At 42.0% G+C, this 12012-nt stretch overlaps 1 protein-coding gene across 1 annotated transcript in view; it reads left to right on the top strand.

Moving 5' to 3' along the window:
• PGM1 (phosphoglucomutase 1) overlaps nt 1-12012 on the top strand; it is a 312492-nt gene that overhangs the window by 73391 nt on the left and 227089 nt on the right. The gene's annotated exons all lie outside the window — the stretch shown is intronic.

Here is a 12012-nt window from a genome sequence, read left to right as displayed (position 1 = left end):
GCAAAAACAGCACAGATGCGTGATGTATCTGTGCCGTAAAGGTGGCGCATTGCTGGAGTTGTATCGCAAGTGTGATGAAGCTCCAGCAAGGGTCGGGGTGCCCCTGTCGCAGGGTTTCTGTTCTCACACAGAACTGTGGACAGAGGATTGGAACCTCGGCGAATTAGGGTGTCCCAAAACTCACCTTAGTAATCAAAAACCCCTTAGCAAGCTAGGTACAGTGTCACATTGGATATAACAAACTCTCAATGTTTAGACAATCCAGAATATGAACTTATAGTACCTCAGGATACGTGGAACTCATGAACAGTCGGTCGTTATATATTTCTTAGAAACCAGAACATGGAGTTAAGAAGAACACATGTGTATTTGAAATGTTTATTTACTAATGCCGTCTTCTCAGGCGTAGTATCTTAGATAATACAAGTACACATATTATCAGTAGCAAAATTACCAGCATAGTTACTAGTACATAGAAAGCGAATGGTGACAGTATGTTAACATGCTGTAAATGAATAAGAGTTAGCAACACTTATAAGCAGCCACGGGCCGTGGAGGGAGTTACGGTGGGGCAGGGAGGCGGGGAGGGGGAGGGGCAGGGTGGAGAGGGCTCCACCCTGCCCCTCCCCCTCCCCGCCTCCCTGCCCCACCGTAACTCCCTCCACGGCCCGCGGCTGCTTATATCTCACCCTCCCTAATACACATATTATATTATTTGCTAAGAAGGTCTGTTTGTGTTGGTTTAGGGCGTGCCCATACTTTAGTGTCTTAGATTTGAAGGAATCACATCAGCATACACCAGCTCTCTCTTCATGTGAACCGCATCAACTGTTGTGTATGTGTGTTCGGCAAAGCAATATAAAACCCGCCTCATGCCCAGAATTGGCAGAAGCTGCACTTATGTTATGAGTATGAAGTCGTGGAGATCAGACCTCATAACAATTCTGTATCGTGTTGTTCTTGAAACTTCAGCACTCGCTGTACAGATATAGTTTAACATGCAAAGCAGATAGTAGAGCAATAACATATTATTCTCATGTAAACCACGATGAACTACTAGGTTGAAAGCTAAAGCAACAACTAAGTGTCGTGTGCAGAAGTTGCAAAAAAGGAAAAATGGCGTTTAAACCGGTAATGAGCCCATGCTAACTTAACACGGTGTAAAGATATCCAGGACCTAGATGACACCTCCCCATGATCCGGAAACGAACTGAATAAGATAATAGAAGTGCCATCTCATGAGAGCAGATTGCAACTTTATATGTGGACGGTCCGCAAGGTAAAACATTAAAAACTAGGAAAATTTAATGCTAAAGAAAAATAAAACAGCCAACTACTTTATCGAGGCTTAAGCCAATAGGCAAGCTAAATAATAAAAACTTGACAAATAAGTCAATGAATTGTCAATGAAATGCTAGTACTCAGCATATCAAACATGAAAAAGGTCTATGACATAACTGTGTATGCAAAATAAGCTGCAACAGCCTCCAATAGGAAGTCACCGTCTTCATCCGAAAAGAGTTCAGCCATCCAATTTAAAAGCGGAAAAGAACATACGTGCTCTCCCAGCACCGGATCCTCTATCACCATCAGAGGACAGCTCGGTGGGTTTTCAAGAAAGCTCTGTTCCAAGAAAGACTGTGTTGCCGCCAGTAAATTCCAGGGACCAATTAGTCCATGCATCAATGCCACAGCCATAATCCTTTCGCCAGGACAAACCAACTCTTGAGTAATGATAGGAGTCATCAGCTGATTAAAGTCGACGTCAGGAGAAACCGGTCCGCAGAGACACAAATCAATGGCCCAATCGAAATCACAGGTCAGGCAGTGAAATACAGGCTGGACACAGGTGAAGTAGGAGAATCGAAAAGATAATCCATATGCCGTGCTTAATATCGCCAACGGCATTGTGCCATAATATTCTAGCATGCGATTGCGGAACAGTGTCAGCAGCTGCAGGGCGGGAGCTTGCACAGGAGGGACATCCATATTTAAAAATGTAAAAAAGCACAAGAGCGTCCGCTGGTAATGCAAGTAAAAATGGGAATCCACGAAGCAGAGTGGAAAAAATAGAACGAAAGAAAGCAGGGATGACTCCAAAGATTTTCTCAAATGAAGTCACGAGACCACTGGTAACAACTTTAAAAAAGTGCGCCAGGGCCTTTGTGGAGGACGCGTTAAAGATAGTCCGAACCATGTCGCTGAAATGCAAAGGCGAATCAGTATTTAAAAGGGTCTGCACCTCTGTACGGGTGTTCGCTATGTGAAGCACGAAAGTTTCACGGGCCGAACTCAAGGCCACCTCTCTCTGAGACAAAAGAGCTCTTATTCTTGCCATGCCGTTGAAATGTGCTCCCAAGGTTGGTATTTGTGGCCAGATTGAAAACTCCCTATGTTCATGTGTGGGAGGAAATAGAACATTTCTGCAGCAAATAACCCGTTCATTTACTGTTACGATAAAAGGAATACTTTTAATTAACCCAGAACAATCTTCATTATTGAGCATCAAATAACTACCATTTTCCAACAACTTGAACGTGGGGATGATAGCAGGAACTGGCGTGCCTTGCAACACGCAAGCCATATTTGGTCGGTGTTTGTTGCATGAACCGTGTAACTGTATGTGCCTCAACATTAGTGAATGATCTGGCGTCTCAGTGCATTCCTCTCCATTCAGATAAACTTCTTGATCATCTTTGAAACATCTGTATGTGTATGGAAGCGACCAGACCTCATGAAGAAAAGCACTACCTAAAGGTTCATAACGACCTATTGGTATATATTTCATACAATTTGAAAACTTATATAAAGCAAAAGGCAGCGTTATTAAACCGTGGATAAGGCACGTTGCCAAAACACCCACAATCCTCTGCTGATGATGTCACTGAGCATGTCATGAATGATGTAATATGTGACATCATCAGCAGTGGATTACGGGTAATAGTATCTCTAGTTTACTCCCCTATAGCTGTCTTTCTTTTAACATAAGTGTCTGTTTCCTTCCCTTATACTTACTGTTCTTTTTTTTAAAAAAATGTTTTGGTTCACTTCCGGTTCGCGTACCGGCGAGCGAACTGGGAAGCGAACTACGAGAAATAGAGGTTGGCACAGTTCCAAATATTGTACCAATTTTTTAATAACGGGGAGGTAGTTCTGAAAAGAACTTTTTTTTTATTGTTTTTGTTGTTTTATATTTTTTTTATTATTTTTCTGAATTTTTTTACTTTTTTTGAATTTTTCTGAACAGTTTTATATTTTTTTGGGTTTTTCTTGCAGGGGCAATGAAAACGATTCATTGTAAAGGGCTCAACAGGAGCAACAAAACAAAAAAAAAGTATTTATTATTTGGGGCGTTTCGTACAAACTTGCATATGATAGTCAATAGCTCTGTTGATCAGAGTGATGCTTCTTTCTCCGTAGCAAATGAATCCATTGCAATGTACGCAGACGTGTTTTACTTCATGAAATCTCGTTTGAATATTTGGCACCATCTCCCTGCCTTCTGGTCCCGTTACTTCCGGTACAACAGATCTTCTGGCCATAATAGGGAGATTATCTAGGTCGTTACGAAACTGTGCAGCACTGTAGTTGTTAGGATGCCACCTAGTCATATGGCGATGCATTGTGTAGTTTCCGAAACTGTATTTTTTGTCGGTCCCTCTGGACAGTCTATCTTGACATATAAGGCAAGTTACGTATCTTGCATTTACTTTTTTCTGACCTTTGGGAATTTAAAAAAATTGCCAAATGAAGTTTTCTTTCCGGTGAGACGTCCTGGGCTCCTCAGGCAAAAAGTGCCTCTCTTCGTGCTCGTCGTCCTGTTCCTCTTCTTCCTCTTCTTGCTGAATTATAACTTGAGCAGGTGGTCCACTCTTCCTTGGATGTGGTGGAGGTGGTGGGGAAGCACCAGCTGAAGCTACTAAAGAAGCCATTGCTCACTGGTAACAAAGGGTCTTTCTCTCACAATGATGAAAGTCAGAGTGAGGAAAGAAGGAGGGATTTTCATCATTTGGGAAAAACAATAGTTCTCAACCAATGAAAAGTGTTCATTTTAGATTATGTGACCTAGTCTTACATCATTAGGAAACCAAAAGTGAAATGAACCAATGAAAAGTGTTATTACCAAGTCACATGACCTGCTGTGTTTACGTTAAGCGCTTTGCAGGGCCTCCCGGTTTGCTTCCAGAAACCTGTGCTTTGCGACTCGGTAAGCGTACCAGTTCGCTAACGTAGCACGTCATATGACGTATCACGCGACAACGCGAAACGTCATGCGGACGGGAGGCGTCACGATGTTGTTTTCTAACGCGGCAGTTGCGGTAAAGAAACGTTTACCGGCTCGCGGTCTATTTCGCGGCATCAAGGTCAGCTAACGGGAAGCTTCCCGATTCGCGAAGCGGGAACGAAGAAAAAAAAATATAAAAATTTTTTTTTATTAATAAACATATAAAATATATTTTTGGATTTAAAGAAGAATACATTTTACAGCTACAGATATTAGCTGTTAAAAAACCAATGAAATTCACTGAAAAAACCATAGGTTATAGACCATATATAGTTAGGAATTAGCATTTACAAAACCTTGAAAATTCACTGAAAAAACCATAGGTTATAGACCATATATAGTTAGGAATTAGCATTTAGAAAACCTTATTTTACTCATACAAAACCATTGAAATTCCATATATAGTTAGTTGCACTAACTATATATCGCGCACCCGCAATCCACTGCTGATGATGTCACATATTACATCATTCATGACATGGTCAGTGACATCACTGATGACATCACTGATGACATCTCAAATGACATCACTGATGACATCACTGATGACATCTCATTTGACATCAATGACCACATCACTGATGATATCATTCATGTGACAATACAATGCATCTCCTCATATTTTAATATAACCTCTGTTTCACCCAGTGTTAAATACAGAGTATAATTTTTGAAACCATTGACACACCAATACTAGTTACTACATATGTACTCACTGATTCCTACGTCTACACACACATTCACTCATTCACCCATACAATCATTCATACATACAATCATTCATCTTGACAACACTATCATATGCACTCATACACCTATACAGACACTCACACTCTGCCACTCATCCATGGAGTTACTTACACACCTAGTCAGTCCTGTAAAGAATCAATCACACTTCCATTTTCTTGTCTTTATAGTGAAACATAGAGCACCTTATATTTTCAAACATATACTAACACATACTTACCTTGTTATACAATTATTGATATAAGTACACATTGATCTGCACAGAGTCACACACCTCCCAGCCAGCCACACACACACACTCAGTCTCCCATACAAATACTCGGACAATCAATCAATAACCCATATAGTTACTCATATAGCTATTGATCAACACATGCAACAGTTTACAGAACAACAGACATAATGATGCACAAATTAAGACAGTTTAGTCACTAACCCATGCACTCAGTGAGACACATTTAATCACTCACTCATAGTCAGTCATGCACCTACTAAATCCTTCGTCCAGACACTTATACATCCACTCATTCTTCAATATGTAAGACATATTTAAACTTTACAGAAACAAAAAATCACTGGATGTTGTTATCAGTGATGTCATCAGTGATGTCATTTGAGATGTCATCAGTGATGTCATCAGTGATGTCACTGACCATGTCATGAATGATGTAATATGTGACATCATCAGCAGTGGATTGCGGGTGCGCGATATATAGTTAGTGCAACTAACTATATATGGAATTTCAATGGTTTTGTGTGAGTAAAATAAGGTTTTCTAAATGCTAATTCCTAACTATATATGGTCTATAACCTATGGTTTTTTCAGTGAATATATATATATATATATATATCTCACTCCAAGATAAATATATTTAACTGTACTTATAAATGCACATTCTTTACTACAGTGAAAAGGACAATTTGTAGTTTATTACAATATGGCAAATCTGACGTAGAAAAAAGCTTGTATTGCTTCGCAGGTGGCATGTGAGAATTAGTTTACACAAGAAAATCACTCTCCTAATAATCATGTGAAGTGTGATTTTACAGTGCAGCACGAACTTAGCCCCTTGCATCCTGTTTTCGTTTAAATACCTTTTGATAAAAACAAATATATATGAAATAATGCCATGGCATAAACCTGTGCAGAGTGTAATATGCGGTTTACCACCATTGAGGGAAGAGAGAGGGAAGAGAGGCATCATGGCTTGAGGGGAGGAGCATCGTGACTCACTTAAGGCTTCACATCTCGTGGGTCATTGGCCCTCCCCACACTCTGCAATGGTAGTACATATTTTACTTTGCATTGGTGGGTGTGTGTTTGTAAATATACATTCAAGTGTGTGTGCGCGCGCATGTGTGCATGTGTATATATATGTGTGTGTGTGTGTGTGTGTACGTGTGTGTACGTGTGTGTGTGTGTACGTGTGTGTGTGTGTGTGTGTGTGTGTGTACGTGTATATGTATGTGTATATACACAGACATTTGAGCTGAGCAGATCTAAAGTGTCGCTGGTGTTGAGAGTGGTCTAACAGGAGCTGCTTTCCACCTAAACTTGAGAACTACCCAGAGTTCTCTCCTTTTTTGCATAATTTATGTGTCACTCTCTGCCGGAAAGGGTTTTGTTTTGATATATACATATATACACACAAGTTGTTACTCTGCAGCCCAGATGCACTCATAATATAGCATTAGGCATATAAAAGCTCTGTATTGGCTCAAGCAGATCCAATACATTACGACTTGAGTCTAATCCTTTTCTTTTGTGGCAAAGACTCGACTTTCGAGTCCAAATGTGGTGGATATGTTTGTATCTGCATAATGTCTCATTGTGAGGGTATCTGTGCAGTGGAGTAACTGCTGTCTTGTAATCGGATCATGGGATTCCCAACTGGCGAGATGCACTCTTCCTCTTGAAGGCTAGGGCTGAGGTTATGGGACTAATTGATGCATGGTCCCCCACCACCTTTGTCACTGCTTATTACACACAAAAAAAAGCCCTTTTGGTGACAGTTTAAAGGTGACCATTAATTGGCACTTCTGGCAAGCTTACCCTTGCAGGCCCGTCCATGATGTTAGCATCTACCGATGAATCCTCCCTGTTGTGTAAAAGTAAACTTTTTTTAAAGTTACTTCCTCTTATTGCACTTTTTTTTCTTTCTTTGTATGTCTTGGTAAATCTACCCCATAGTTTCAATGTACTACAAAATAAAAGCACATTTTTATGTTCCTTGCAATGTGCTTTGCATTTAAAAATGTGATATAAAAATGCAAACTGTTGTATAAAACACCGATGGTAAATATAAACACATTATCAACGGCAAACGCACATTTCTCAAAACCTTGACATAGGTATCTGCAGTCTAAGGCAGACAATAAATACAAAACTGATGTCACAATGCTTCAAATCTTTCCAAACATGACTAAAATGAATTAATCATGTAATATACAAAATGTATGATAAGTAATATGTATGATGGCCCTGTATTGCCATCCCTGGGTTTAGATGCCGGTTATAAACTACTCTTTTCTTCAGCTGTGTGTTTGGGTCATCTCATCCCCTCAGTGTAGTGTAGGCTCCTATTATACGGTCACCCTATCCGTCTGTCCGGCTATCTATCTATACACAGGCACACTGATAAAGGTCATCTGTCTTTCTATCTAGACACAGATAGATAACCTTATCAGTTTGCCTATCTTTCTTTCTATACACAGGCAGACTGATGAAAAGGCTATCTCTGTATAGATAAGATACCTTTCATCAGTCTGCCTGTGTATAGATAGATAAATAGATAGGCAGACTGATAAAAATTTTATATTTCTATCTATACACCGGCCGATTGATAAAAAACGGTCTGTCTTCCCTTGCCTCTTTATAACTCAAAGAGGCGAGATCTATATGGTCTTATAACCAGTGGCGGCTGCTAAGAAACTGAGGTCGCAGGGGTGGGGGTTGAAAAACAATTCACTTACCTGGTTTTGGCCCCCGCCTCCTCCTCCTCCTCCTCTCCTCCTCCTCTCCTCCTCCTCTTCACTTCCCCCTGACTCCCGGGCTCCCCTAAGGCAATCACAACGCTGTGGTCAAAAGCATGACAGCAGTGCTGTGATTGGACTGAGTGGCCTGTTTGACCACTCAGGCAGCGCCTGGGATCCTTGGGACAGTTCTCCACCTGGCTGTGCAACACAGCCAGGTGGAGAAATGCTAAGCGTGCATGACCGTTTGGCTGGGCAAAGACGGCGACCAAACCGTCATACGCACTTAGTAGTACTCATACCACTTCTCCTATAAATAAATAAATCCACATTTGTAAAGCGCACAATCACCCGCAAGGGTCTCTAGGCGCTGGGGGCCGTTGGGAAGATTAAGCAAGCTATTGCCCAGAGTCACATGGTGCTGGGCTAACCTGCCACCGGCGCCGGGGATCTAACCGTGATCCCCAGATTCCAGCGTCAGTCGCCCTGGCCGCGGCGCCACACCTCTCCTATGAACCAGCCCCGCCCCAACCTGGCTCCATGTAGAAAAATACAATGATAATAACAATGTGTTATTATACTTTTATTTGTCCCTGTTGCACCTCTGAGAGCAGTGGGGCGGCGCTCGTCCGCTACAGCGGGGGAGCATCCGCTACATTGAACTCCCTGCCTCCTGCGACATCCGGGTTATGCCGGAGTCAGATACTTCGTCCATAAATCAGTTTTGTGGGTCTTGCTGCCGCTGACAGAGCGAGCACCTCCCCTGTGAGCTCTCTGGACACCTGGCAGGAGTTTTCCTTGTGACCTTTCTGTATTGTAAGCACATTCCTCAGCCCACAGTTTGAAGTACTGAGTTACAAATGCGCAGCATATGGCGGCCGCAGTTCTCCTCCATTGTGCACGTGCGGTATGCAGCACAGAGAGGCCCGGGCAACCCCCCCCCCCCCATAGGGCTAGTTCGTGTATGGATGGAGACTTCATGCGCCAGAATGTTTACATTGACGAGGCCTTCTTTGCTTTGTGTAGATTTTAGTGTTGGGTGATTATAATAGTGCAGGGATACAGTCGTGTGGCTTCTAATTAGCTGACCGTGCTCACATTTAGGACTGGTGTGCTGGCAGAAATGAAAGAAATGAAATGAAGGGGACCTATTTTGCAAAGATGGACAAATACTCCGTGTGCCTGTCACTGTTGAGCTGCTTGGAGTAAATGTCACCCTATTGAGCAGTGACTGGATTAAAGTTAACACCAGGGCCTTGTCCTCCTCGCTAATTTGTTTTTACACCTGTCAAGGCCTTCCCCGGGCACTTTATTTAGATGTGTGCAGCCCCAGGCTGTAAGTCACCCTGATCAAAAGATTACACGATTATTCGGTCAATGAGGACACAGCGCTCCGCTCCTGGGTTTTAGTTTAAGAACAGAGTGAATTCTGGGAGTTGTAGTCCTGGTGCACTTCAGTTTACCCAGTGAAACTAAAGCGCTCGACAGCATTGGTTCAGTAAAAGACCTCAGAGGACTGGAGCAACGTGGAAAAAGGGACAACTTTGCATGTAATTGAAGCTGGGAGCATGTCGGTGAACACTTACTCAGCACCTCATGAATAAAAACATGTGCAGTGGAACATGATTATCAGGTAACACACAGGACTTGATGGGGACACCATTGTTAGACTCTTTCCTGTCATTTCTAGACTGGAAAACAAATGTTGCATTGCTTTAGAGAACAGACGTCTTTGTTGTTGGACAAGTATTGTTTAGTGTGTGATGTGCGAAGAGGACCCTTGTGGAGATGGAGGTGTGTTTTAAGTTCTAGCCTTGATTTCTGTGCCTGAGTAATCTTGGTTGTGCAACTGTATTTATTGTATTGCATCATTTGTGCAGTGCTTACTAGCTTATGTTGAGTGCTGAAGCACTTCCACACATTAGTAGCATGCTGCACCCTGTAGGGTGAGTGTGTGTGGTTGGAAGGATGTTTGTTTTGATCCTATGTGGGAAGTGTTTCCATATATGCCGTGTAAGTGTGTATGTTCTCCTCGTACTGTGGCAAAAAATATTTTCATCAGGAGGCCTTTGTCACCTTAAGAGTAAATATTAAAATTGAATACAACCCAAAAAACAATCCATAATTGGTTTTTCAGGTCTTGGTTTATGGTTTACGCTTGGTGGTTTATACTTTAGCATAGGAAAAAAACATTACATTCTGTTGTACGACCTCCAAGTACGTGTGCACCAGTCATTCACCCTAGTGGCCTCAGCAGCTTGTGTTCTTCGTCGAATGTTGCTTTGAATTGCCAAATGGCAACCAGCCCTAAAGTGTAGGCACTCTATGAAAATGTTGGCTTCCACTCAATGTTATTATGAATCCAATCAGAAAGAAGCAATGAATGTTAAAATAAACTGTAAACAAATAAACCTAAGACCGTGGATCCATATCAACGTTTAGGGACATTACCATTTATTTATTTTGAAGGTTTTATATAGCGCGGACAAGATCCTTGCGGATATCGGAGCGCTTTCCAATAAACAACGCAGGGTATACATAACAATAAATGAGGGGGCAGTCTTGCATAACATAATGGATGATAAACGTGGCGTACATAACATGAACATCAGGTTGATACATACATGTGACAAGATGTTAAGTTGGGTCTTAGATATAAGAGTGAAATACTAGAAAGGGTTCTAATGCATCTTCAGCGTTACTCAGTCTGTAATCAGGTGCATTTTGCCATGAGAATCGCTTTAACTTCCTTTTTTAAATATAGATCCAGAATATAATGAGGGCCCATTGGGTGGTGTGAGGGCGCACTTGGTGCTGGCAGGGTGCTTTGTAGCCAATTGGTCGTTCTATTACATCGTTGTGGTTTTAAGTGTGCTACAGTCTGACCGATACCTCCCCACAGCTTATTTGGTGGAATCCAGTAATACGTGTTCTGTTAGCAGGAGTCTTTTAGCTAAGGCATTTGTAGTTGCCTTCGTTGATGTGGATATAGTATGTGATTTCTCTGGTAAATGTTTTTTGTATGTCCAGCATGCCTTCTATGTTATTCATTGATGCGGGGATACAATCCATCCATGTAACAGCTGCTCGGACATGTAGATTTATTTTTGATGCACCCGAAGGCTCTCGCGTGTGTGCAAAGAGATCTGAATTGAAGGGAATGGTTCTCGACCATCACTTGTTAGAAGCCAGCCTGATCCTTAAAAAGACAAACCGTCTAGATGGCATTGCATAGTAGGGTAGCTTTGGGAAACATCCTTTACCACGCAAATTTTACCACGCAGTGCTTTTACAACGCAGGTTTTACAACGAAAACCATTACAACAAATTGCACTGGGGAGCGCTCTAGCATAGGGAATAGTTTTAATTTACTATCAAACACCTTCCCTACTATCCACGGGGACTGGAGTTGGAATAGTAAATTAAACTATTCACTATCCAGCACCCCCCAAAGCAATGTGTTGTAAAGGCTTGCGTTGTAAAACTTGCGTTGTAACAGCATGCGTTGTAACAACGTACATCCGGTAACTTTGGATACCTATTTAGTAGTAGTCGTAATTTGATGTCGCTTTATGGTACCCTCCCTGTGGGACTTGCTTGCTTTGCTAGCCATGAAATGCCCAAAAGCTGCGCTCTCTTGACTGTCGCTTAGCTCCTGAATCCCTGCTCAAATGGATGCCCAGATGCAAAGCCGACCCAAGGAGCAGCTCCCCTTTATCGAGCTAGAGAGAGCAGATGGTTCTAGAGCTTTCCCTTGGTCATTGGCTGTTATTGACCAAATGTATTGTTGAACTTCATGGATGCCTACAGTAGCATCAGAGGGACTCTTGCCTCCCCTCTTGCATTGAGTGCAGAGATGCTTGGGTTAATACTGGGGTCGAAGGATAAGACGATGAGCATAGGAGTGAGCATAGGTGTTTCTTGTTAGTCCTTTAGGAACTATACTATTGCAAGTGAAGTAATATCCACACAAATGGAATATCCGTGAAAAAGACTTCCTGCTTTTT

The sequence above is a fragment of the Lissotriton helveticus genome, chromosome 1_2, assembly GCF_964261635.1.
Source record: "Lissotriton helveticus chromosome 1_2, aLisHel1.1, whole genome shotgun sequence".
In the NCBI taxonomy this organism is placed as follows: Eukaryota; Metazoa; Chordata; class Amphibia; order Caudata; family Salamandridae; genus Lissotriton; species Lissotriton helveticus.
This window is presented reverse-complemented; position numbering and strand designations above follow the sequence as displayed.